This window comes from Gavialis gangeticus, unplaced genomic scaffold (genome assembly GCF_001723915.1).
Source record: "Gavialis gangeticus isolate Ggan-Ray unplaced genomic scaffold, GavGan_comp1, whole genome shotgun sequence".
Classification (NCBI taxonomy): domain Eukaryota; kingdom Metazoa; phylum Chordata; order Crocodylia; family Gavialidae; genus Gavialis; species Gavialis gangeticus.
This window is the reverse complement of record NW_017728996.1, coordinates 49,042,604-49,049,529: the sequence shown is the minus strand read 5'-3', so window position 1 is coordinate 49,049,529 and position 6,926 is coordinate 49,042,604.

Below are 6,926 nucleotides of genomic sequence, written 5' to 3'. Positions count from 1 at the left end.
CCTAATGCAAACCAGATAGTGTTAAGGTTTATCGGATTTAGGGTTTCTGTACATGACTGGACAAAACTACAACTTGTCTATTCACTTATACACAGACTTTAGGTCCGTACTCAGTCTTGGCCTTATCTCAAGGCTCTATTGTCCATTCCACTCCATTTTTCTCTGCTACTCATTCTGTCCTTACCTCTCTGCTTCCTTCCCACCTTCCATCGTCTCATCCATCTGCTTCTATTATATATGTTAATCTTTTCTCCAGAACTCCAGTTAGATTTTAATACAACTGTTTTTGTAATGTTATTCCCTCTAAATTTCCATCTGTTCACATATCTGACAGAAAATGATGCTCTGAAAACAGATGGACATTAATGCAGACCACCTGTGGCCAAAAATAGCACTCCTATCCATTTTAGGCAAATTCTTTATCTACCTCCTGTGAATTTAGTGCTTGATCAACAGCCTGAAAACCTTGGATCTAATACACTATGGGTGAAAGGTATGCCTGCTCCTTGCAATGCTTTGTTGTTGGGCATCCAAACTGGTCTCAATTGGTGAAGGGCAGGGACTGAACATTCATAGAGACCAAACAGAGTTCACAAGCCTAGAAGTGATACCCACAAAGCTAAGACACTTAGTATGCCCACACTTGGGAAGCTTGCTGTGCTGTTAGTGATGTGTAGAGCTTCAGTCTCCAGGACACTCAGTCCAGCACTTCTTATCAGAGTACTGTTACTGTAGCAGGCTGCTGGCTTGTAGAGGCTGGTACCAGGCTGTGCACATCAGGCTGTGGCAGTGATTGCAGATCTGCCCAGAAGGACCTGATCAGCTGATACGAGTATGAAGCTGGGACAAAGGGAAGTCAAAAGGATCCCAGGCAAAGGAGTTAGGGAGAGAGATCTGAGAACTGGGAGTGGGAGAGAGTTACCAAGCTAGCAGCTGCAACACAGGGCCAGGGTCTGGGAAAAAAGGGAGATGGAGAAAGAGAGAGATAGGGTGACTATACTGGACAATGTGAAATCAAGGACACTGCCCTACCCTCCTCCAAGCTGCAGAAGTCAATGGCCCATAATGCTCTTTACTTCACAGGTATTAACAATCACAGGTAAAGTAGCAATTAGTGTTAATGGTCAGTCCACTAATCAAGCTAACTTATTTTAGGGCAATTTTACTGTCTGCTAGGACTTCCTATTTCACAGCCTCTGATGCTCTGCCTCTGTACCCCACACCCAGGAATGCTCATCGCAATTTTCACCCAGCTGTCCCAGCCACATATGGTCACACTACAGAGTGGGCAAGAGACAGGGAGTTGCCAGGTTAGTGGCTGCAATACAGGGTCAGGGCACTTTCTCAAGGTCTGGAAAGAGGCCCAGGGGCTGCGAGGCTGGAAGCAGCAGCACTACACCAGGGAACTCACTCTGAAGGCTGATCTGAGAGGCCTGGTTTGGTGTTCTTATTCTATATGCTAAACTTCTCTCAGAACCTCCCTGAGAAAAGGAGGCAAAGAAGGAAGACTGAAGGGCTGAGAGCAGCTGAGAGCCAGAGTCATGTCTCAGGGTCTGGGAGAAGGCCCAGGACTGTGAGGTAACTCTGGATGGACTATGTTTGTGTCTGCTTATGGATTTGAGGGTTTCTGTTCTGGTGTTTTCTGAGAGGCAAGTGTGCCCAGGAAAATAAAGAACTGAGTTGAGCTTTAAAGGCTGTCTGTGCTGAGCAGTCCTTAGCCCACTACAATTACAAACCAACTCAGTGCTCAGCAAATCTCTGTTTCCACCATAAACTTGCACTTTTCAGCCATTCCATGCATTTCTCGGACATCTACTTGATGCCTTGTCATCATCTTACACCAATGGTGCTCAAACTTTTGGCTCGGTGGGCTGTGTGAGTGGCATGGAGCCTCGCCTCCCAGTGCTGGATTTGGCTCTGGAAGCCACAGCAATTAATGGTACCACCACTCCCCCACTTCCAAATTTCCAGAGCTGGGAGGAGCCCCATGGACCAGACTCAGCCCACAGGCTGAAGGTTGAGCACTACTGATCTTATACTGAGAATGGCCAAAATGGGATTTTTTTTATGTGTTCTCCCAAACTTCCACCCAGTTCTTATCTTCCCCCATTATACTTCTCATCATTCACTATACTGACTCCTTTCTCTCCCTTAATCCACGCAGCCAGGCCATAACTCTGTCCTCCCCCTTTGTCCGTCTCAGCATTTACAACCTTTGCCAGAACTGCTGTTACCATTGCCAAATCTCCTATCTGAACACTTACTACTGGTATTTCTGAATCCTCAAATTATTGCAGTAGCCTCATCACCTTCCAGACACAGACATATGCACATGTTCTTTCGCTACATGCCAAGCAGAGTCATTGGACTCTTTGTTCTTGCCATTTGATTTGATCACATCAGCTTTTTGTTTGAGTCCCTTGGAAGTCTCCATCCTCATCTGCAATTACATCAATTTTTATTACCACCTCTGCCACCCACTACTACCCCTCCCTTTTATAAGCTTAGCTTTGGCTTCCACCCACTGTGCTGCCAGTTTGTAGACTTGTTTGCTTATGGCTTAGGCAGAAATGACCCCGTCTTGAGCAGGAGGTTTGATTAGATAACCTTCTGATGCCTCCTCTAGCTCTGTTTATCTATGAATCTATCAGCTCAGAAAATCACGTCTGTGTTTTCTTCAGTTTACCCACAAGGCCTTACACTTCTGCATGCTGTCTATACTGAATCAAGCTGACATATATATATGTTGGCTGAATCATATATATATAGAGAGAGAGAGAGAGAGAGAGAATCAAGCTTTACACACACTCACATATACAATTTTGCTTATTGTTTAGTTCCATCCCTTAATTTCTGTTTATTTGTCTGCCCCTAAATTCCTCCCTTATGAAATGAAGTCTTCTTTTAAGTATATAGAAATCCCCTAGTAGATAAGGGGTACCAGGCTCATTTTAGTAGCAATGAAAGCCAGCTCAGAAGAACCAAAGCAGAAGGATGTGATTACTTTTAATTCTAGCTTCTTTGGATTTTTATTTCTGTCATATTGATGCAGTAACTTTGCTAACAATCCCTAGAGGCCTGTTAACCCATTGGTACACCACAAAATAAAAAACTAATTACACGCACATGCACACACAATACGTAAAAGAAAATTTCCATGGCAGGATGTTTGCAGCATCACAAGGCCAGTTGCAAAGTTACTAGAATGCTACTGCCTTGCAGGGAAGCAAAGGCTGGGTGTGGCAATGACTTGGTCATGTCTCTTGACAACAAATTGTGTCTGCTTGAAAGAATGCTTGCTGAAGTGTCCTGTGACAGCTAAACCAGCATTCAGAGGGTTAAACCTGGTTTTCTGCTGCTTATTTCTGTATTGCAGAATACTTATAGCTAGAAGAAAGAGTGTAAAAGGAAGCCGTTGTGGTTAAGCATTTCTGTATTTTGTTAATGCATTTTGCTATAGCTTAAAGCCAGCTTCATTAGCGATGGCACGGCTAAAATCAATCATATAAGGAAAACACAAAGGCTTGTACTGCTATTATTTAGTCATATAAGGAAAGTTTGTAGTATAGAACTATAATTGGCTGCAAGCCAACAGCTAGTTCAAAAATCTACAAATTTGCTGGTGCACCCGGAAATTGGGAGAAGGAAAATGCAGCGTGGTAAAGGAAGCTATCATTTTGAAAGAGAAGCTGCAGACCTGAATTCAGCGGGGTGGTGGGTCCTGAGAAGCCTGAAGACTGAATACCAGGGTCCTTCCCGGTACCCCTTTTGACAGTGTAGATTGGGAATGCCTGACTTCACTGGATTTTGAGAAGCTTGTCGTATACCAGGCATAAAAGGGGGCTGCCGATAAGTTGCTGACTCAGAGATTTACTGTCTGTCTCTGTTGTGTTGTTAAGCTTTGCGTAATTATGTGTTTGTTAGATCAATAAACCTTTCTTACCTTTTTATCCCTACCACTTTCTCAATCCCGAACCAACCCACTGCAGGCAGCTGGGACAGCTGGGTCTGACTGAACACTCAGTGTGGAGCCCACACCAGCAGATTGATAATTTGGATTCTTAGTCTACATTTTGATGGATTTATGTGCAGGTCTTTAATCCAGAAGAAATATATTGTAGGTTAGATGATGTCTGGCATATTGACAAAGCGATGGATAGTAAAATGAGATGGGACTGGTTGTCTGTTTGCTGTCTGTCAGAATAGCATCCGAATTGAGGGCATGTGTTCTCACTAGTGCTGCACTAGTCTGGATGGAGCCACAGGGTGGTACATAGCCAGGGTGGGAGTAGCACAGAAATGCCTCTGCTCCTGCTGCTCCCTATTATGCCCTATTTGGGTTCCAACTCGATGCATACAGTTCTGGCTTTGTCACTCTGCATCCTTCCCTATTATGAATATGGTCTTTGCTCCTTCAGGTCCCTGCCTACCAGTTTGCAGTACTTCATTAGAGCTATTCCCTCCCCTGTTTCTTATGGAAACATAACATGGGAAGGGGAATTGGAGAGCCATGATAAGCTGTGCCCCCCTAACCACTCAGGGCTCTGGGAACCTGAGGTCCCTGGGATTTCATCCTATATTGCTATGCACTATGACAGGGGGAAGGGATTGGAAAAGAAGAGGCTCTGCCCTTATTTAGATTCCACACAACATGGCCTCCTGTATCTGGGATGGACAACATCAGCTGGGGGTGAAGGAATGGCAGTGAACGTGGGTATGGGAGGTCCTTTCCTCTTCTACCTCACATCATCCCAGCTGATCAGCCTTGGGATGTGAGGTTTAATCCCAACACCAGTGGAAACAGCAAAGGCTTGCCTCTCTACCTAAAAGGTGTTTGCTCAGTATTTGGTACTCCTTTGATAGGGAATAATGTACAATTGGCTGCCTGTGCATTTCGGATCATAGGAAAATAGGCTGGATAGGACCTCATTTACTTAGTTTACTTAGTCCAGCCTCCCTGCTCAAGGCAGGATCATCCTTGACTAAATGACATGGCTCAGAGCAATCTCATCAGGGTCATAAGATGCTACAGGGCTTTGGGAGAAGGGCTTAAGGGGTATAGGTGGTGTTTTCCTCGATCCTTCCAGTTTCAGGCTATGGGAGGAGGGGGGAGAGGAGGATTGAGGTAGTCAACCAAAGACTGCAGTGCTGGTGTCATCATGAAGGCTTTGGCTTCCATGATCACAGTCCGCCCTTTGGTGAGAGAGGCAGTGGTCTCAGCCTCCACCTCATTGTGCTGGGAAGGAGGCTCTTCTCAGTCAGACTGGCTGACCTGCTTGACCGGACTTTAAACTTAGCCTGCAAGGGGATGGGAGGGACTACCGCCACAGCAAGCCCACTGGGCAACTTTTCCAAATCTAGCAGGCTAAGGCACCTAAGGGAACTTACCCCTACCCCAGCCCCAGAACAATTTGTAGGGTAGGCAAGGGCCCCCAATGGGACACCAATGCCAGGAGCTTGGGGAACAAACAGAAGGAACTGGTCCTCCTACTAAACAAGAATGACTACAATCTGATAGGGATAACGGAGACCTGGTGGGACTCCACCTATGACTGGGCCACAGGTATAGATGGCTATACCTTGTACAGGAGAGATCATGTGGACAAGAGGGTGTAGTTCTCTATGTCAAGCCAACATTGGCACCCAGGGGGGATGACTGGAGACTCTCTGGGTTAAAATCCATGGTGAACATGCTTGGTGGGAGTCTACTACAGACCTCCTAGCCAGGATCAAGAGCTTGACCAGGAATTCACCAGGGAACTGGCTAAGGCTGCACACTCCTGGCGCATGGTTGTCATGGGAGACTTCAACTACCCAGGCATCTCATGGGAAGAGCACTCGGCCAAATCCAAATGGTCACAAAGCTTCCTCGTGCGTGGATGAGCTCTATCTGACTCAAGAAGTCTGTGGTCCAACAAGAGGCAAAGCACTGCTTGACCTGGTACTGGCTGATAATTTAATCAGCAACCTAATGATCGAAGGGAAGCTGGGAGACAGCAACCACGAGCTGATCACCTTCACCATCCACCATAACGCTGGCCAGTCAGTCAGCAATGCAGAGGTCCTTGACTTCAGAAAAGCTGACTTTGACAAGCTCAGGAGGCTTGTTGGTAAGGCCCTAAGGGAACATGACCCAAAGGGGAGGGGAATTCAGGATGAGTGGTTGCTCCTCAAGGGAGCAATCCTGGGAGCACAAGCAATGTCTATCCCTTCTCAGCGGAAAGGCAGCAGAAGGGCACAGCAGCCCCCTTGGGTCTGCAGGGAACTAGTGGACCTCCTGCGTCTAAAAAGAAAGACTTATAAAGGGTGGAAGGCTGGATCCACCTCAAAGGAGGAGTATTCTGCACTGGTCTGGACGTGTAGGGAGCGAACCAGGAAAGCCAAAGCTGCAACTGAACTCCAACTGGCTACACATATCAAGGACAATAAAGAGTCCTTTTTTAGATATGTGGGAAGCTGGAGGAAAAGCAAGGGTAATGTTGGAGCACTGCTAAACCATATGGGACAACTGACAACTGACACCCAGGAAAAAGCCAACCTGCTTAACGGGCATTTTGCATTGGTTTTTCACCAGCCCCAAGGGACGGCCCTGCTCAATATAGTACGGGATGTCCAGGGCAAGGGAGAAATGTTACCCTTCATCAATGAAGACCATGTGAAGGAACATCTTGAGAGGCTGGATACCTTAGCTGGCCCAGACAGTTTACACCCTAGGGTACTAAAGGAGCTGGCAAACATCATAGCTCAGTTACTGGCATGGATCTTCGAGAACTCATGGTGCTTAGGCGAAGTGCCCAGCGATTGGAAAAAAGCCAATGTGGTGCCTATCTTCAAGAAAGGGAGGAAAGTAAATCCAGGGAACTACAGGCCCATCAGCCTGACCTCTATCCCAGGGCAGATCTTGAAAAAAATTATCAAAGAGACCA